This window comes from Arachis duranensis, chromosome 9, assembly GCF_000817695.3.
Source record: "Arachis duranensis cultivar V14167 chromosome 9, aradu.V14167.gnm2.J7QH, whole genome shotgun sequence".
Taxonomy (NCBI): Eukaryota; Viridiplantae; Streptophyta; class Magnoliopsida; order Fabales; family Fabaceae; genus Arachis; species Arachis duranensis.
The window spans coordinates 75,900,570-75,923,174 of NC_029780.3; positions in this window are offsets into that span (position 1 = coordinate 75,900,570).

A 22,605-nucleotide genomic window follows, 5' to 3' on the forward strand; every position below is an offset into this window, starting at 1 on the left:
TAGAAAAATAAAAGAGAATCAAATCGTTACTTGTTGTGCAGTAATGAGAAATATGTTGGAGTTTTGGAGATGCTTTGTCTTTTGAACTTCAACTCTTCCTTGAAATCCTTTTCCACACGCAAGGTTCCTTCCATGGTAAGCTCTATGTAGGGTGTCACCGTTGTCAATGGCTACTTCCCATCCTCTCAGTGAAAACGTTCCTATGCTCTATTAAGGAATCTAAGAGATGTTCATTCAATCTGATGTAGAACGGAGGTGGTTGTCAGGCACATGTTCATGGGTTGAGGAAGGTGATGAGTGTCACGGATCATCACCTTCTCCACAATTAAGCGCGAATAAACATCTTAGATAAGAACAAGCGTGTTTGAATGGAAAACAAGGGAATTGTATTAATTCATCGAGACGCTGCAGAGCTCCTCACCCCCAACAATGGAGTTTAGAGACTCATGCCGTCAAAAAGTATGTAATTCAGATCTAAAAATGTCATGAGGTACAAGATAAGTCTATAAGAGTTGTTTAAATAGTAAACTAGTAACCTAGGTTTACAGAATATGAGTAAACTAAGATAATTGGTGCAGAAATCCACTTCTGGGGCCCACTTAGTGTGTGCTAGAGATGAGACTTGAGCTTTTCATGTGCCTGGGCTGTTTCTGGAGTTAAACGCCAGGTTGTAACCTGTTTTGGGTGTTTAACTCCAATTTGTAACCTGTTTCTGGCGTTTAACGAGAGAATGCAACATGGAATTGGCGTTAATGACGTTTTTCTGGCGTTTAACTCCAGACAGCAGCATGTACTTGGCGTTCAACGCCAAGTTACGTCGTCTATCTTCGTGCAAAGTATGGACTATTATATATTGCTGGAAAGTCCTGGATGTCTACTTTCCAAGGCCGTTGAGAGCGCGCCAATTGGACTCCTGTAGCTCCAGAAAATCCATTTCGAGTGCAGGGAGGTCAGGATCCAACAGCATCAGCAGTCCTTTTTCAGCCTAACTCAGATTTTTGCTCAGCTCCTTCAATTTCAGCCAGAAAATACCTGAAATCACAGAAAAACACACAAGCTCATAGTAAAGTCCAGAAATATGATTTTTGCCTAAAAACTAATAATATTCTACTAAAAACTAATTAAAACATGCTAAAATCTACATGAAATTACCCCCAAAAAGCGTATAAAATATCCGCTCATCAGTTCACTCTCAACAACTTTCTGTTGTTCACCCTCTTAGTCATCCGTCTCTTCAACAATGTGGTAGCACAACTTGTTATGTTCTTCTTCTTGCACTTCTGCTACCACTTCATCAATTACATCACATCGGAGAACGGAATGCTCTTTAGGAGGATGCTTTTTGGCTTCTTCCAAATTGAACTTGATAGTCTTGTCTCCAACCTCAAAGGAATATGTACCGGTGAAGGCATCTAACTTGAATTTAGAGGTCTTAAGGAAGGGTCTACCAAGTAGAACGGAGAATGAGCTTCTATTTTCTGTTGGAGGTATTTCAAGGATGTAAAAGTCAACCGAAAAGATCAAATCCTTGATAGCCACAAGTACATCTTCAGTTATTCCTGTTACCGCGATCACACTTTTATCGGCTAAGGCAAACCTCGCCGCCGACTTCTTTAATGGAGCTAAATTCAACCGCACAAAGGTAGAAAGCGGCATGATGCTTACACAAGCTCCAAGATCACACATACAATCATGAAAAATGTGTCAACCAATACAACAAGACACCAAACAAGGCCCAGGGTCACCACATTTCTTTGGAATAGGTTCAATCAAGGAAGAAATTGAACTACCCAAGGACAATGTCTCCAATTCTCCTATCCTATCTTTGTGTGTGCATAAGTCTTTCAAGAATTTTGCATACTTTGGAATTTGTTTAATAGCATCAAGAAGTGGTATGGTTACCTCAACCTTCTTGAACACTTGAAGCTTCTTCAAATCAAATTCCGGTGTCTTCTTTCCTTTCTTCACCATGGAATGGAATGGAATAGGGATGGACTCATCCACTAGAGCTTTCCTCTTGGGTTCCTTGAGGTTTACTCCTTCCTCCTCATGCCTCTTGTCTACCCCCTTTTCATGTGGAGCTTCAACATTCACTTCTTCCTCATGAATGTCCTCCAAGACCCTTGGAGGTATCTCTTCCAATGTAGTTCCCGACCGTAGAGTGATGGCGTTGAGACCGCCCTTTGGGTTTGGTTGGGGTTGGGATGGAAGGTTAGAAGAACTTGAGGGTTGGTTGGTATTGCTGGAGGAGGACATGGACATCTTCGAAATCATGTCGGCAAGATTGGCCAATTGAGCACTCATGGCCTCGAATTGAGCCTTATAGCCCTCATCCCGTTTATCCATAGTGGCTCTAAGCTCGTCAACTTGATTGGTGGGAGGTGGAGAGGTTTGGTTACATTGTTGTCTATGGTATGGTGCTTGGTACTTGGTGTAGTTATTTTGGTTTGGGTTGTGGTGATTTTGGTTGGCTTGGTGACAAACCCCAATTTGACGGTTTGTTTTGTATTGAATTTAGAGTATTTTTGATAACCTTTTGTCACATTTAGCCTATGAATTAGCATGGTTTTGTCATCTCTTCCATATTCGTGCTTAAGTGTAAAAACATGCTTTTCAATCCTTATTTTGATGAATTCTAATTTCTCTTTGGTTCCATGAGATGCCTTGATGTGTTTGCTAGTAATTACAGGATTGAAATAGGCTAGGCATGGATCAAAGGAAGCAAGGAAGGAAGCATGCAAGTGGAGAGAAGCACAAAAAGCCAAAGAGTTGATCTCGGCCAAGCATGCGCACGCGCACAAGGCGCTCGCGCGCACATTGCGGAACGGGCCAAGGACGCGCACGCGTACCATGCGCGTACGCGCCGATGATGGCACATAACCTCACTAAAGCAACACGTGCCTGGCGATTTTGGAAGGTTTCAGCAACCAACTTTGGCGCCAAAATGCATATAAGAGCCAAGGATTGAAGGGGATTGACATTCATTCACACATTCACATCCATAGACTAATTTTAGATCATTAGGTAGATATTCTTAGTTAGTTACATTTTGTAGAGAGAGAAACTCCAACTTCTCTCTAGGATCCATCTTCATTTTCTCAATTCTCAACCATTCCTTGGTGAGATCTATTACAACACTCAATTTACTTTGTTCATGTTGTAGATCCTCTTCTCTAATCTCATTAGTGTTTGTGATTTATCAATTCTTAATCTTCTCATCTCTCTCTTTCTAGTTATGTGCTTTCATAATTGTAATTCTTCATTTTATTTTGGATAAATTGTTGTTCTTTAGTTTTCTTCCAATAATGTAATTTGAGGTAATTCATGATAGTTGTGATTTCCTTGCTTGTTGTTGTTAATTCTTTGCAATAATTGCTGTTAGATTTCATTCTTGTTATCAATTTACTATGCTTTTCTTTCATGCCTCCCAAGTGTTTGATGAAATGCTTGGTAGGAATTTAGTGTAGCTTTTGTTCCTCTTGGCTTTGGTTGAGTAATTAGTGACTCTTGAGTTATCTAATCTCTTTGTTGATTGATAATTAGAAGTTGCTAATTGATTTGAATACCTCTAAAGCTAGTCTTTCCTTTAGAAGTTGATTAGGACTTGAGGAATCAAATTGATTCATCCACTTGACTTTCCTTCATGGTTAGAGGTTGACTAAGTGGGAGCAATGGACAATTTGTCATCACAATTGAGGAGGATAACTAGGATAGGACTTTTAGTTCTCATATCTTGCCAAGAGCTTTGCTAGTTGTTAGTTTATTTTCTTTGCCATTTATATTTCTTGTCTAAAATCTTAAAAACCCCAAATATCACTCACAACCAATAACAAGACACTTTATTGTAAATCCTAGGGAGAACGACCCGAGGTTTAAATACTTCGGTTTATAGATTTTAGGGGTTTGTACTTGTGACAAACAAATTTTTGTATGAGATATTGTTGGTTTAGAGACTATACTTCAACGAGATTCCATTTGTGAAATTCTAAACCGTCAAAAATCCAATCGTCAAAATGGCGCCGTTGCCGGGGATTTGCAATGGTGTTATGTTATTGGTTATTGTACATATGTGAATAGTGTAAATATCTTGCTTTTTGCTTCATTTGCTAGTGTAGAATTTTATTTTCTCTTTCCACCATGAATTCTCACTTTGGCAAATTATGTTGTAGGTATTGGGAGCTCCAATGAGGATGTGTATCGAGGATGGAACAATCAAAGGTGGGAGGAGCCATATGCATATGATCAATCTTCATGGCAACAACCTCCACTAATGTACTATGAAGAAGAGCCATCCTATGATGCATATCAACCCAATGGCTATGGTGAATCGCCTTGTGACTTTCAAGAACCACCACCATATGCCTATGAATCTCATCCGCAACATGAACCTCAACCATACTCACAAGCCCCTCCATACCAAGCACCTTCCCATAATCCATATCCATCATTTGACCAATCACCCATACCATATTCTTATGACCTTTATGAGCAAGAACCTATAGAACCACCACAACCCTATCATGATTACTACCATGAACCACCTCAATACTCACCATCTCCATACCCTTACCAAGAAGAATCACCCTCCTGCTATGAACCCTCTCTCCAAAATAATGAACCTTCCTACCCACCACAAGCCCCAATAGACGATCCTCTCACTTTGTTACTTCAAGGACAAGAAGCCATGAAACGGGATACACTTGAGTTCGTGACCAACTTGACCAAGGTAGTGTCCACCTTAGCCTACCAATGTTTGAATGCTCAAGGTACTTCCATGATTCCATGTGAAAAGTCAAAAGAAGAGCAAAGTATGAAGGAGAAATTGGAAAATCCGGTGGAAAAGGAGGAGTCAAATTTTGTGTTGGAACAATTGGAGGAGCCTATGATCATTGAAGAAAGGGAAGAAGTGGTTGAAGATCTAGGGGATGTTGAAAGTCCATGGGAATGTAGCATCATGGAGCACTTTCCTAAGAAGCTTGATATTGATGTTGAGGAGGGTGCGCAACCTCCAAAGCATATCATCGTTGAAGACTTGGAAGAAGCTTATCAAGAGATGGATTCAATCATGGATGAATTCCTCTCTACAATCGAATCCTCTCCCATTGGACATGAAGTTGAAGTTATAGAAGAATGTGTACAACCTCCCAAGGAAAACGAAAATGGCATGGTGTATATTGAAATTGAAGAATACGAAGAGGTTGATCAAGAGATGAATTCATTCATCGATGAATTCCTATCCAAAGTTGAATCACCTCCCATTAAACAAAATGTCAACACCAAGCCATGTAACAAAAGGGGAAAGGTTGAAATTGAAGAAGCTTGTGAAGAGGTGGAAACAACCAAAGAGAAGCACAAGGAGGTAGATCTTGCATTGTCTAAGTGTGGGGAAGGCTTCCTTCCCAAGTCACCATCCAACACAACATTCAAGTGGGTAAAACTCTTATCCCTAAGCTTTAAATTCTCACTTGAATATGGTTTGATTGAAAGTGATGGTCAACTTAGAACTCTTTGTGGAATTAAAAGTGGAGATGAGTTGTGTAGTGGTTGGAAAGTAGGTGTTAAGCTCATTAAGGTCAAGGCCTCAAGGTATAGGGATGATGTTGGGACAAAGATCACCTTGTATGGATCTAGAAGGAAGCATTGGTGGAGTAAAGAGAATTCTGTGCATCCACCACATTTATGTCAACCAACCATCCGACAAAATCATGGAACTCAACTAACGGATGGATGCGAAAATAAGATATGGGATCCCGGTTCGCTATGTGAAGACCAAATATGGGAACTTATATTTTGGGTAGAACTCTGCCCAAGCTTAGTAAAAATGGTTGGAAATTCTGTCAACCAATTGGGGAGTGATGAGCGGATAATTTGTATGCTTTTTGGCATTATTTTCAGTATGTTTTTAGTATAATCTAGTTAGTTTTTAGTATATTTTTATTAGTTTTTAGCTAAAATTCACTTTTCTGGACTTTACTATGAGTTTGTGTGTTTTTCTGTGATTTCAGGTATTTTCTGGCTGAAATTGAGGGTCCTGAGCAAAAATCTGATTCCGAGACCAAAAAGGACTGCAGATGCTGTTGGATTCTGACCTCCCTGCACTCGAGGTGGATTTTCTGGAGCTACAGAAGCCCAATTGGCGCGCTCTCAACGGCATTGGAAAGTAGACATCCTGGGCTTTCCAGCAATATATGATAGTCCATACGTTGCCCAAGATTTGATGGCCCAAACCGGCGTGGCAAATCAGCCTCAGAAATTCCAGCGTTAAACGCCGGAACTGGCATAAAAGCTAGCGTTTAACTCCAGAAAAGGTCTCTACACGAAAATGCTTCATTGCTCAGCCCAAGCACACACCAAGTGGACCCTGAAGTGGATTTTTCTGTCATTTACTCATTTCTGTAAACCTTAGGACACTAGTTTACTATTTATAGGATCTTTTGACATTGTATCAGTAACCCGATGCAACCTTTTGAGGATCTTATGACATTTTACACGTTTTCTTCCATAGCATGAGTCTCTAAACCCCATGGTTGGGGCTGAGGAGCTCTGCTGTGTCTTGATGGATTAATGCAATTACTACTGTTTCTCATTCAATCATGCTTGCTTCCATTCTAAGATAATACTTGTTCTTAACCCGGATGAATGTGATGATCCGTGACAATCATCATCATTCTCAACTATGAACGTGTGCCTGACAACCACCTCCGTTCTACCTTAGATTAAGTAGTTATCTCTTGGGTTCTTTAACCGGAATCTTCGTGGTATAAGCTAGACTGATGGCGGCATTCAAGAGAATCCGGAAGGTCTAAACCTTGTCTGTGGTATTCTGAGTAGGATCCAATGATTGAATGACTGTGACGAGCTTCAAACTCCTGAAAGCGGGGCGTTAGTGACAGACGCAAAAGAATCACTGGATTCTATTCCGGCCTGATTGAGAACCGACAGATGAATTCCGCTATGCTGTGACAGAGCATATGCAATCGCTTTCACTGAGAGGATGGGAGGTAGCCATTGACAACGGTGAAACCCTACATACAGCTTGCCATGGAAGGAGACTTGCGTGTTTGAAGAAGAAGACAGTAGGAAGGCAGAGATTCAGAAGATGGAGCATCTCCAAACCTCAACCTATTTTCCATTACTGCAAAACAAGTAATCATTTCATGTTCTTTTGCTTTTCACAAACAATCCTAATAATTTCTGATATCCTGACTAAGATTTACAAGATAACCATAGCTTGCTTCAAGCCGACAATCTCCGTGGGATCGACCCTTGCTCACGCAAGGTATTACTTGGACGACCCAGTGCACTTGCTGGTTAGTTGTGCGGGATTGCAAAAGTGTGATTGCAATTTCGTGCACCAGGGAGCATGGATCCTTGGAGATTCAAGGATGAATACAAACATAAGCCACCATGACAACAAGCATCTCAAATGTCCAACTTAAGGACTTAAACTAAAAGTGCTAGGTGGGAGACACCCCACCATGGTAAACTCTTTCCAATCTTTTACATTTACTTAATAAGTGATTTGAGTTACCATTGTAGGTAGATGTTTCATACGTAATTGTTTGTACAACTTAATTGTAGCTTAGTCACATACATGTTGTGTTTAGTAGTAGATGAATAATATCAAAATTGCATTTTTGTGAATTGTATGATAGTTGAGTGAATAAGAGCTGTGAACACAAAAGGGGAGCACCCAGCAATTTGTTTTCTGAAAAAAAAAAAAGGGGTGGACGCGCGCGCACCATGTACGCGCATGCGTCCCTGTGTGGATGCACCACGAGCCACACTCCCGAGAGTTGGGCCTCCCCTAGGCAAACATTATGCCTTGAGCCCAATACGACCCACGCAGACGCGCATAACGTGCGTGCGCGCCGTTTTTAAGAACGTGGACGTTCACGCGGACGCGCACATGCCGCGTCCGCGCCGATTTGCTGCTGCAATTGATAGGGCCAAACCCCAGAGAGTTGGGCCATTTCTGGGATAGCCTTAAGCCCCAGGCTCAACTCAACCTGCGCGAGCGCACACATCACGCTAACGCGCCACTTCACCACTCGACAATGTACGCGGACGCGCACGTTGCGCGCGCGCGTCCTTGCGTGTTGCCACCACTCTAGGCCACGGACCCGAGAGTTGGGCGTGCCTCAAGCCCCTTCTAAGCCTCAGGCCCAATCTAATGTACGCGTGCGCGCACTATACGCGCGCGCGCCCATACCTATTCTGCCACCCACGCTAGAGCGCACTGCACGCTCACGCGTGGACCTCCAATTTCTCTCACTCGACGCGGACGCGTACCTGCCGCGTGCGCGCCGATCTGATTGCGCGACTTCCAGGCCATTCTCCAGAGAGTTAGGCCTGAGTTGAGCCAACTCTAAGCCCCCAGCCCAACTCCTTGCACGCGTGCGCGCACTGTACGCGCACGCGTCCCTTCCTACTTTGCTCATCCACGCTCAGGCGCGTTGTACGCGCACGCGTAGGTCCCAAGTTTCATCAAGGGACGCGGACACGCAGATGGCGCGCGCGCGCCAATTCAAAAATCGTGATAACCCTAGCACGCGCAGCACACTGCGCAGTCGCGCTCCCTCCCCAACGTCCATCTTCTTCTTCCTCCTCTCTTCCCCAACCGCCATCGCAGCAGCAGCACCGGCCACCGCACGGCTAACCCCTTCCCTTGCCATCACCCCAATCGCCCACATTCTCTCTCTCTCTCTCTACCCACCCCCGCCCGAACACCAACCACCATCCATCACCGTCGGCTCCTCCCCTCTTTTCCTTCCCCGCTCACTCCTCTCTCGTTCTCCGCCTCCCCTCGAGTTCTCATTTTCTAGCCGAACCACCGCGCCGGCAGTCTTCCCCACCACCGTCCACGGCGGCGCAACTGCTGCCTCCACTGCCCCACTTTCCAGTTTCCTTGCCATTCTCAGTTCCTCTCTGCTCCCAGGTTCCTGCTCCATTTCTGTATTTTTTCTGTTTTTCCTTTTTATTGTTCATGTATGCTAGTTACTGTAATTGCATGTTAGTTAGTTTGTATTCAATGTTGTATGCTAGGTTAGATAGCGATATTTGCGGTTAGGTAGCTAGGGCTGGATAGAGGATTCTAGGCTTGATAAGTGCTCCTTTTGTGCTTAATTTGCTGTCTGCTAGTTGGATGTTGTATGCTGATTTTTGGAATGATTTTGTGCATTTCATGTGCCTGAATACTATACCATTGTTGCTGTACTTACTTGATGTTGTTTTCTATGCTAATTGTGATAATTTGCTATCCGGGAACGTCCAATTTTAAGCCGGAATGCTGCCCGATTTTCAAAGAAATTAATTTCATTTTGGTCTTCATTTTAATTTTGGGCAAACTCCCGTTTTCCTTTTTGACTTCCCGGATTTGCACAATCATTGTGAACATGAACCATATCTTTTCCTTTCATTGCGCATAAATATCATCATATCACTAATCCACTTTTCTAACATCCTAATTTCTTTCACCATCTAACTTCCGCTTACCTTTAACCTCCTTTAACAATTCTTTCAAATTATGATGATATTCTTTGATTTTAATGAAACTTGCTTTCTTAGTTTATTGGTTCACTTTTGCTTATTCTTTGCAACATCATGATTGTTTTTGTCAATCATATCCTGAACATGCCTCCTCTGTTCCATGCTAAATGCTCTATACATTCTATCATTTTTTTCAGGATGTCGGATAAAGGCAAAGCCATAGCCACTACCTCCAAGAAGAGAAAACACTCTACCCCCTCTATTCCTTCCATCTATAAGAATTATGCCAAGAATCCATTGAATGATGTGGACAAGGAAAATCAGCAGTTACCTTCTACCAATCCAGACAAATTCCCTAATCTCTACTGTGAGCTCCGGTTTTCTAAATATCGAACTACAAAGCTGAACGTTGAGAAAAAGTTGCTCCTCCCGACTGATGTGAGACGGTCTATTACCGGTCAGATCCTTGAGTTGGGTATTCATTTTGTTGACCGGGATTTGGGGGATATCAATGTATCCTGGGTAAAGGAATTTTACTGCAACTTCTTCCGTCCGACATTGGATTCGGTTCAGGTGAGGGGTAGAGAGATTATGATTACTGAGACTGCTATTGAGGAGGCATTACAGTGTCGGCATGTCCCTGATGAGCTGTGTGCCCACCAGCAGGCTGAGTTAGCCATACATAGCATGACCTTCGATTATGAGGCACTCAGGACTGTTATTGGGTTACCAGAGGCCACTTGGGTTATGGATGCCAACAATACCAAGCCGAAAGGGATGTTGTTTACTCATCTGATTAGGGAGGCCAAGACTTGACAGATGATATTTGCTTGCTATGTCCTTCCCACCACCCACTTCTCTGAGATTCCTATGGAGATGCTTCTGCTGATTGGGTGTGTTATGGAGGGGAAGGAGGTCTCCTTCCCTAGACTTATCCGACAGTGTATGTGGCGGGCGAATATTCGTGGCCTACTTCCATTTCCTACATTGGTCACGAGTATGGCGGCCCTAGCTGAGGTCCCATGGCTGGATGATGATGTGCGACCACCGCCCCTTGATGCTGATGACAGGGAGGTTACTATTCCCTGGGGTGGGTGGGTGCATGAGAGACCACTTGCTAGACGCCGTTCTCGGGCCAGAGCTGTCGTGGGGACACCTTCACCATCAGCCCCTACAGCTGCCCCATCATCCTCTACCGCTGCAGCTCCTTCATCATCTACAGATCCACCAGCAGCCCCTGAGCCTACTTATCTACTGGTCCAGCGTCTTTTCCGATTCTTAGAGCGCGAGCGACGCCATGTCAGACGCCGTTTAGATCGGATGGACCAGGCCCTGATTTCTTTGGGTGCTGAGCTACCTCCGCTTCCCGATTCTCTAGCCTCCGATGAGCAGGATCATCAGGAGGAGGAGGCGGAGGCACCAGTTCAGTAGGATGCCCCTGACACTACAAAGCCACCACAGACTCATGAGGAGCCGGTCCCACAGCCCGAGCCAGAGCCTATCGTTGTACCTCCCACTGATCCTCCGGTTTAGCATCGAGGACGATGCTTGGTTTTAAGTGTGGGGAGGGCACCGGTAGCATTATTTGGGAACCGATGAATTTTTCGGCCTAGTTATCTTATCTTGCACATTTTTGTATATATTTTGATGCGTTTCTAGTTTGCTTTAGGCACTTTTATTGCTTATTTTGGATTTTAGATATTTTGATGCTTTTGGGTATTTTCAGATATTTTGGATGATAGATTCCGTACTTTTAGTTGGATTTTTCTTTATGCATTTTTGTTTATCTTTACTTTTAGTTGTGGTTGTGAGTGGAAATCATACTTGAATTGCAAATATTTAGTTACCCTTTTCTTTTGCATAAGAAATTGAGTTTAAGTAAAAGAAAGGGGTGAACTAAAAAAATTTTTGAATTTTTCAATCACAACAATGCTTAGTCAAACATTGAAATTTTCCAAGGAGTTTAAATATAGGGCATTGACCCAATTGATTGAAAGAAAATTGTTGGTGAAACTTGCTTGAATTACATACTTTGTGAAGCATGTATTGAATTGAGAACACAAGCTTGTGAGACTTGAGCCTATTGATGTGGTTACATTTTATAACCACTTATTTTCCATTCTTGTGTGAAATTGTTCTCTTTCTATGATTGTAATCCTTGATTTGCTTGATTCTATATGTCCATTTATTTCTTGTATTTATGCATTTATATGATTGAGGCCATTACTTCATTAGCTCACTTACCCAAATAGCCAACCTTTTATTCTCCATTGTTAGCCAATTTTGAGCCTATGCTTAACCAACTTGTTCTTATTTTAGCACATTACAAGCCCAAGGCGGAAAACCAATAAAAGTCCTTGTTTGGATCTTTGATTAGCCTAGGCTAGTGAGAGTGTTTATCATTCAAAGTTGGTGAGGCTTGGGAACATTGGATGGGATAAAAGGGGTAGTACACTTTCATGTTTAGGAATTGGGTACATACTCATATATTGATTAAATGAATAGACCTTATGCATTGATGTTCTTGCATATAGTTTGACAAAAGAAAAAGAAACGAAAAGAAAAAAAAAGAGAAATAAAAGTGAAAATGAGAAAAACAAAAGAAAAGAAAAGAAAACAATTGTATATGGAAAAAGAAGAAAAAAAATAATAAAGAGGGGACAAAATGCCCCAAAGTGAGTTCAATAAAAGAGAATCAATGCATAAGTGTTATGAATCAAATAAGGATGCATGAATATGTGGAAAAAGTGAAGAATGGGTAGTTAGAATAGTTTGAACTTGTATAGGTCATTACATAGTTAGGTGGGGAAGTCTATGCTAATCAAAGATTCAAATCCTAGTCCACTTAACCATAAATGATCCTACCTTGACCCTAACCCCATTACAACCTAAATGAAAGACCTCATGATGAATGTATGCATTCATTGGGTAAATGTTGATTGTTAGAAGAAAATCAAATTTTGGAAAGCTTGATTAGAAGAGAATTGAGTGAATTGACCCTTAAACACTTGAGTGAATAGAGCGGATACACATCCGGTGAGGGTTCAAAAGTTCAACTACATGTGTTCACCCATATTATCTATATTCTTGCAAGTTCAAATTCTTTTTGATAATTCAATACAATTGTAGTTTGGAACTAATTCCTATTACCTAGCCCTTGTGCTTACACATGCTCTCTTGGCAATTTGATATGTTTGAATTAAGCATTTGCATTTACTTTAGGTAGTTGCATTTAGATAGGACTCATATAGTTTAGTTGCATTTAATAAATGTCATAACCCTTAGTTCCTTCTTATTTTAGCATGAGGACATGCTAAGGTTTAAGTGTGGGGGTTACGTTATCGATCGGAGTGTTGCGCTTTTGAGTTGCGATTTTTGTTTACCCTTTTTTTTACAAAGGCTCCTAGTTATAATCAATCATTCATACTACTATATGACAAACCCCAATTTGACGGTTTGTTTTGTATTGAATTTAGAGTATTTCTGATAACCTTTTGTCACATTTAGCCTATGAATTAGCATGGTTTTGTCATCTCTTCCATATTCGTGCTTAAGTGTAAAAACATGCTTTTCAATCCTTATTTTGATGAATTCTAATTTCTCTTTGGTTCCATGAGATGCCTTGATGTGTTTGCTAGTAATTACAGGATTGAAATAGGCTAGGCATGGATCAAAGGAAGCAAGGAAGGAAGCATGCAAGTGGAGAGAAGCACAAAAAGCCAAAGAGTTGATCTCGGCCAAGCATGCGCACGCGCACAAGGCGCTCGCGCGCACATTGCGGAACGGGCCAAGGACGCGCACGCGTACCATGCGCGCACGCGCCGATGATGGCACATGACCTCACTAAAGCAACACGTGCCTGGCGATTTTGGAAGGTTTCAGCAACCAACTTTGGCGCCAAAATGCATATAAGAGCCAAGGATTGAAGGGGATGCACATTCATTTTTTTTACACATTCACACCCATAGACTAATTAGAAAAAGATTAGATAGATAGTTAGTTTTAGAAGTAGTTTCTAGAGAGAGAAGCTCTCACTTCTCTCTAGAATTAGGATTAGGTTTAGGTTAATCTCTTTTCTTAGATCTAGATTTAATTCATGCTTTGATTCAATTTTCCTTTATCAATTCTTAATCTTCTCATCTCTCTCTTTCTAATTATGTGCTTTCATAATTGTAATTCTTCATTTTATTTTGGATAAATTGTTGTTCCTTAGTTTTCTTCCAATAATGCAATTTGAGGTAATTCATGATAGTTGTGATTTCCTTGCTTGTTGTTGTTAATTCTTTGCAATAATTGTTGTTAGATTTCATTCTTGTTATCAATTTACTATGCTTTTCTTTCATGCCTCCCAAGTGTTTGATGAAATGCTTGGTAGGAATTTAGTGTAGCTTTTGTTCCTCTTGGCTTTGGTTGAGTAATTAGTGACTCTTGAGTTATCTAATCTTCATGGTTAGAGGTTGACTAAGTGGGAGCAATGGACAATTTGTCATCACAATTGAGGAGGATAACTAGGATAGGACTTCTAGTTCTCATATCTTGCCAAGAGCTTTGCTAGTTGTTAGTTTATTTTCTTTGCCATTTATATTTCTTGTCTAAAATCTTAAAAACCCCAAATATCACTCACAACCAATAACAAGACACTTTATTGTAAATCCTAATGAGAACGACCCGAGGTTTAAATACTTCGGTTTATAGATTTTAGGGGTTTGTACTTGTGACAAACAAATTTTTGTATGAGAGGATTATTGTTGGTTTAGAGACTATACTTCAACGAGATTCCATTTGTGAAATTCTAAACCGTCAAAAATCCAATCGTCACTTGGTAGTTATTGTTGTTATGGTTGTATTGAGATGAAGATTGGTTGTTGTTGTGATAAGAAGAAGAGTTATTCCATCTTTGGATTTGATTGCTCCCTTGTGCATTATCCCTCCACCCTTGATGTTGATTATCACCATGAGGGTAATGGTTTTGACCTTGAGAAGGATAGGGTGAACGATTGTTGTAATTCACATTGGCCACTACAAGGGTATGTTCCTCTTGAATTTGATGGCATTGATCGGTGTAATGTATAGTGCTAGAGCACAAACCACAAATCCTAGGAGGGCCTTCAAGTTGAGCAACAGGAGGTGGGGCTTGGATGGCTTGGATGGAGTAGAATTCCTTTTGATCCTTTTACATTTGCGTGAGGATGGTGGTCATGTCCCCAAGTGCTTTGGTTAGGTTTGATTCGGAAGGAGACGGTTCTACCACACCCTTGAGAGGATTACTTCTCATCCTTGTATGTTGTGTAGCTTCGGCAACATCCTTTATCAAACTCCAAGCTTCTCCCTCCGTCTTGTTTTTCGAAAGGAAACCACCACTAGAAGCGGTGAGCAATCTTCTATCTTCTACAGAAAGACCTCCGGTGAAGTAGCTAATGAGCAAGTGAGTGTTCATTCCATGGTGTGGACAAGATTCCAATAGCCTCTTGAACCAAGACCAATACTCGTACAAACTCTCTTGGTCTCTTTGCATTATACCCAAAATCTCCTTTCGGATGTAGTCGGTCTTCTCCGGTGGGAAGAATTTATCTAGAAACTCTCTTCTCAAGAAATCCCAATTGGTAGCAATCTCATCTAGTAGCGAATAAAACCATGTCTTTACTTGCGCCTCAAGAGAGAAAGGGAAGGCAAAAACCATGATAGCCACCTCATCGGCTCTATGCCTTCGAGCCGTAGAACAAGCAACTTGAAAATCCTTTAGATGTCGGATGGGATCTTGACCCGGCAACCCATGATACTTAGGCAGTAGATTTATCAAGCTACTCTTCAATTCAAAGTTTGGATCAAGGTTAGGATACCTTGCTTGCAATGGTTGAAGCACAATATCAATTTAAAGTGATCTGGCGTGGCTCCGCCATGTATGGTTCACCTGTAGGATGTAAAGATGTATTAGTAGTGCCAACAGAAGAGTAGGAAGTAGCAGAATCCAAGTCACTCTCGGTACCGTCTAGTGATTTGGTATGTTCCTAAAGAGAGGCCAAAGTACTAGCCATATAGTCCAACCGCCGTCTAGCTTGCCGAGTGTGTAACAAAGTTCTTTCAATCTCGGGATCAAAATCGGCTAAGCTAGAATTCGGTTGAGACCGAGTCATCAAACTTGAGAGTCATAGCACCAAAATAAAAGAAGTTAAACTATAGCTAAGTATTGAAAGCAAACAAACTATCTACAATATTCACATATTCACATAACCAATATCAAGGCATATGTTGCAACCATTCCCCGGCAACGGCGCCAAAAATTTAATACACACAAGGGGATTGTCAGAAGAGAGTTTCTAAATGAAGTTGCATTGCAAGTATAGCTCTACCAACAACAATCATTGACGATCAAATTTAGAAAAGAATTGGTTGTCACAAGTTCAACCCAAATAAAATAACCGAAGTATTCAAACCTCGGGTCGTCTCACAAGGAATGGGCAAACATGTGCTTCAACATTGGTTAGAAATCCGGGGTTGTAAGTCATGAGCGAGAACATAAACTAGACATCTTAGCAAACAAGTAATCTAAAGTGAAAGGAACTAATTCAAATAACCAAGCAAGATGTGAGCAATTTCAAACTAAAAAGATAACATTCAATTTAATTCTACTCTCAACTAGACAATAGCTACAACTAAAGCAAGACAATTAAGAATTTGGGTTTTCAAATATGAATGATAAAAGCAACTCTTGACTAGGCATGGGAATTGGGGTCACTATCCTTGTCTAATAACCATATCTTGACAATTATGAGGAACCAAACTCATTATGTCTACTTCTATACTTGAAGTAAGTTAAATGGTTTGGTCAACATCTACCCATAAGGCTTAACCTCACTACTAACTAACCTAGTAGTAGGCTAGTATCAATGGCTAAGGGTTCCCAAATCACAAATCCACTAGACCCAATGACTCAAGTTTATCCAATTCCCTTGACCTAGGCCAAGAGTAAAAAGAACTACTCCATAATCAAGGCAAATAATTCATCAAACACTTGGTAAGCATTAACAAGAGACATGTTCAAATTGTAAATGGATTGAAATTAACAAATATCCACTAACAAATATCAACTTACAATCACTCAAACAACACAATTAAGCATAGAAATCATCAATGTAACATCAACAAGTCAAGATTCACAACATTCATGAAATGGGTATAAAATGACAATTGACAAGAATCCATAAACTAACACAAGATCTAAGCAAAAGTATACTAAGGAATTCAAATTAAACAATCAAAACTAGTAATTAACAAACTCCAATTCAGATTCAACAAGGAAAGATCAAATTAAAGCTAGATCTAGAGAAGAACAAGGATTTCTCTTTCTAGAAGAACAAAGAACCCAAAAACCTAGAAAAATGTGTCTTAGTGTAAAAATGATTAATCCCCTTCTCCCTAGCATTCTTGGGTCTTTTTCCATGCAGAAACAGCTTAAAATTGGGCCTAATGAGCCTCAGAAATTGCCAGACACGATTTCCTTTAATGAGATCACATGCAGCTTCCCGCGCGTGCGCGCCATGCGTGCATGCGCGCCGATTGCTTTTGTGATCCACGTGTGTGCGCCAAGTGCGCGTGCGCGTCGGTTGGAATTCTCTGGCCTGCGCGGATGCGTCCATCCTTGCGCGCCTCTTCCAGCTATCCTCATCCACGCGTGCGCGTGATGTGCGCATGTGCGTCGATGCTGCAGTTCCTAAAATCCAAATCTTCATGTTCCTTCCTCTTATGCATGATTTTCTTCTCTCTTCTAGGTCATTCTTACCCTATTAATTCTGAAATCACTCAACAAATACGTCACGGCATCGAATGGCGATAAAGAGGATCAAAATATAGCAATTCTAAGGCAAAATAAGCATGTTTTCTATTATGGAGCAATATTAGGAAGTGAACACAAAAGCATGTATTTCTTGTGAATAAGTGCGAGAAATATTGACAAAAATCCCCCAAATTAAACACAAAATAAACCACAAAATTGGAGTTTATCAGCTGCATGTTAAAGTATGGTGGAAGGTTCGAGAATTATTTCTCAAGACATTGTGTCACACATATCATCTGCAGTAATCTTCCTGACAGTAAAGTTAAGAACATCAGATTTGATCAAGTCATTTCAATTTTGAGGTTTAATCCTGTTCTTTCTTATCCATGATTTTAATTATTGGCTAGTCCAATGGAGATCCTTCAGTGCAGGACTGCCAGTAGTAAAACCCACTTGGATTTTAGATTCAATTGCTACTAACAGACTCTTAAGTTGTATGTTCTTGCATTTTTCATGCACCTATATTGGTTTCATTTTCATCAGCAAATAAATCCTGCCATATATTTTTTCGGGAGAGAAAATAAACTGAGAGTGACTAAACCTTCATTTTGCTTTTCTAGGGGTGCCTTATCAACTTGAGTAGGTTGCTAGTAACCAACCAAAACTATCAGCATTTTTCACATTGAAAAGTAGCAAAGATATCAGAGGACACTTTTACAAATGCCATTTGTCAAGTGGAACCAGACATTGAAGATTTACACCCAAAGGTTGGCCAACTGAAGGAGAGGCACCCATCTGAAGTTGGGGAGAGGGTTGAAGTTTGCAAGCAAATCAGTAATGAAAATTTTATTGAGATTATTTTATTTATTTATTTATTTTTTACTTGATAATTATGTCTTTATATTGAACTACAAATTTTCTTCTAATAATATTATTAATACATATTAAACCTGAAACACAACACAATGAATTGATATCTTTTTTTATGACTAAACACAATTGATTTAGGTAGACGGTAAAATATTTATCATCACGTATTTTTAACTTTTTATATAATTTTTTAATATTATTAATGAAAACGATTGGATTGTACATATTTTTGAAATATACATTGTACATATATTTAGTGATTCTTTCTTCCAAATGGTTTTAGGTGGAAATGAGCCCAAGATGGCAGCAGGGGAAGCTTAGAGAATTTTGCAAGCAGAAAGGAATCCATGTGAGTGCATGGTCACCATTAGGAGCTTACAGAGAATTCTATGGTATAAATTCCGTTATGGACAATCCAATCCTTAAGGACATAGCCAATTCAAGACACAAGAGTGTGCCTCAAGTCCTTAATATATTTATTTCTTAATTTTTTTATTAAGGTTATAAATTTATAAACTTACTTTATAGTGTGAACTCTTAATACTATTTTATTTTTTCAGTAACTATGTTTATTTCTCCTTTTTTTGTTTTCTCAAAGTATTTGTCTATGTTAATGCTTATCTTTTTGTAAAAAAAATTAAGATGATGTATATTTATCTTTTATTAAATATCTCTTCTTAATTTAAAATTAAAAAATAGAACAAAATTAATTAAGATAACTTTAAATTTTTTATTATTTTAGAGAATTTATGGTGAAGAACAGATGAAGTGCACCAACAAAATAGACCTGATATTAAAATTGTTACCTTGTATGATGAGAAAGAAAAAGATAGGAGGAGGAAGTTGAAGAAGTCATTATGATCAAAGAAGGCAACATCACATATATGTAATATACATAAATATAAATTTGTTGTATTTATGTGGATTTGTTTCTACCTTTATTTTTTTTAATACATATATATAATATACATAAATATAAATTTATTTATATTTAGAATCCATTTTCCATTTTATGTTTATAGGATTTCTATTTTGCTTTCATTTTGATTTTCAATAATTGTTGACATTCGATCCTATTAAATAATTATCTATTTTTTATTATTTATATATTTTTTTTAATTAGAATTATATTTGAAAATTAAATTTTAATAGTGATATATGCGAAATTTAGTTAAAATTTATAAATAGGAAACAGCAATAGCGACTGTTTTAGCGACCGATTTTGAAATTTTGAAGTTAGTTATTAGAGACTAATTTAGCGACCGAAATATTAGCGACTGATTTAACAACTGAAATATTGATCACCATTTAGTGACCGAAAACCTTAGCGACTAATTTAGCGATCGAAATATTGGTCGCTATTTAGTGACCGATCTTGTTAGCGACCGATTTAGCGACCAAAATTATTTCGCATGGGTTAGATGGCCTTGGTTGAAAATCGGTCGCTAAATATTAGCGACCAACATCGGTCGCTATTCTGAATTTAGCGACCAAGGGTTTAACGACTACCAAAATCGGTTGCTAAATCGATCGCTATTCTAGTAATTTCTTTTAGTGGTTTATTTTAAGGATTAATACTATTACTGTTCTATTTTAATTCATGTATTGATTTCAATTTCAAAAATTATTTTTGTTCTTTATCTTATGAATCTGGGTGGAACAGAAGTATGACCTTTATTCTATTTGAGTTCTTGTAAAACTTGAAAAAGCTCTTTACCTGAACAACAACTTGAAAACATATTCTCCTAAATCATTAATTATCTGGACTTAATGGGATACGTGACATATAATCCTCTTATATTTAGGTAATTAGGATTTCTATGGCATATAAACTAGAATTGAACTTAACCCTCTAATTGGACTCAAGTGATAAAGGAATTGGTGGTTGATGAAGGTTAGAGGAGACTAAAAAGCTTTAAGAAATTAGGGTTTAGTCCATATAGTTTGCCATGAATTGAACCTTACATGATTAAAATAGTTGGTAAGAAAAGTTAATCCGAAAAATAAATATCTCTGAAACCTTAACTGTTTTACTCATATATTCTTCACATCAATTTACTGCTTACTTTCTAAATTTCTGAATTTACTGTTTGATGCAATTGAACTATTAAAACACCATTTTCTGTTTGTCTAACTAAGCCAATCACTCAATCATTATTACTTGATCCATCAATCCTCGTGGGATCGACCCTCATTCACTTAAGGTACTACTTGGTACGACCCGGTGCACTTGCCAGTTAGATTGTGGGTTATAAATCCCGCACCAGTACTAAGCAATCAACTTTCTCATGCATTCACTCCTATCCTAAGGTCATCTAACCTAAGTTTTCACAAGACATTATATATTAAATACAAGAAATCAAAACCATACCTTAGTCGATTTCCCGTAAAACCTGGAACATCACAATTTGTCACCGTTTCACGACACCCAAGTTTCCAAAGTCTCACCAAAAGAGTCCAATACCAAGTCTCCAACACCACCAATTTGTTTCCAAAGTACACAATCCAATCTAATTTCACAAAATAACACTAAAATTATCATGGGATTCACTAATTAGATAACTTGAAAAAGATTAAACATTTCTCATCTTACCGACGGAAGTTTGGGACAAAATCCAGCAAATCCACAAAGCTAATTTACTCCTAATTAAATACCAAATTTCAACAAATTCTCAACACCAAAGTTCAACAATTTTTGAAACTAAGATGAGAAGATTTAGGTGAGAAAACTCAATTTTTGAAGAGGATTCCGAGACGAATGCGTGGCCGATGACGGCTCGTCAATCGGAACTCCAAATCAAAAGTTATGTGAGATTGAAATCTAGCCAAGAATTTTACATACCCCTTGCTCCCCTTCATCTATTTCCTAGCATGTTTCATTATGAAACAAGGTAGAAGAGCTGAAGCTTTTATTAATTGTGGGCTTGGGTTGGGACTTGAGCCCATTTTGGACCTGATTCGACTGGTTCGGTCTATTCAGCCCAATTTTGGGCTAAATTCTTTAAAATTAGTGTCAAAATTTTTATTTTAATTAGGTCTACCCCACTAAACTATAAAATTTCATTTCCTAATTTCTTAGATTAATAATTAGTTTATTCGCTAATTATTTACTAATTTCTCAGATTTTACAGAGAGAGAAAGAGAGACAAGGGAAGAAGAGGAGAAGCTAAGGGGTTCTGGTTTTGAGTTTTGGCCGTGTTAAGGTTTGATTTTTTTTAGTAAATAGTCATTCTTTATGCTGATTCAAAGATCATGCCACAACGATAAGTGTTGTTCGTGGAAAATAGTTAAATTTTAGCCATGGTGATCATTTTCGTAACAAATATTAAACACACTCATTTAGTTTTACCACGATTTAGTATTTGTCGTTAAAGTTTCACAACTAATCCTTGTTTTGTAGTAGTAACAATAATGAAATCACTACAAACTTCTAATAGAATGAGAACGAACGCAATGGTGAGCGACAATGCGATGAAGAGGTTAAAGTGAGATTGGCAATAAAAGCAAACAAAGCAAGAGTTGTGTAGACGATGACAAGAGCGAGCAATCCAAGAATGAACAGATCAAAAGAGAAGGAGACAATAATAAATAATGAATATATCCAAAAATAAGAAAACGGTAACATACAATTCAGAAGAAGGGGAGGAGGTAGTAGTGATAAGTTGGATCGGTGACTCCTGGACAAACAAATCAAAAAAGAGCTGATGATGAAGTGATTAAGAGGGAAAGAAGAGATAATAAACACATTGATGAGAGACAGCAATTATTCAAAAATTAATTTGTTATGTGTCGAAACTCCGTTTAAGAATTTGCTATTAACTATTATATTCCTATATATATATATAAAGTATGATTTGAATTTTCGACAAATAATTAAATTGGTGAACTAATAATTACTAGACTAACTTAAGTTTGACTATGAAAATTGACTTTCTATGCCTTTATTTGTTAAAATTTTCACTATGAAAAAGAATTAACCTTTGTTGGTATATTTAGGAGTTGAATTAGATAGTAAATCCCAAATAATATAATTTGTAAACCGCTCATTGTTGACCAATATTCATCGAGGCAACCAAAAAAAAAAAAAGGAAAATGTTAAATTGTTACATCAAAGACAAAAGATCAGAAAATTCTATGCGAGAATATTTCATGACAATCATTCTAGGAAGGGAGAAGTAGTGGCTTACAGCGCAGAATAACGTGAAGGAAAAAACAAATCAAAGTCGTAACAAGATAAGGGAATTGCGGGAGTTTATTTTGGAATCTAGATGGATGGATCAAACTATAGCTACTTATTATAGCTAGCTGGTGGGGACTCATTTTAGCATATATATAACGAGTAATTATTGAGAGTTTCAATTTATTTGTTCAATTATTTAATTTTTCAATATTTAATTGAGTAAAAATTAAAATATATTTATTTATTTTAAAAATTATTAAAAAAATTAAAAATTTTAATTTTTACTTAAAAA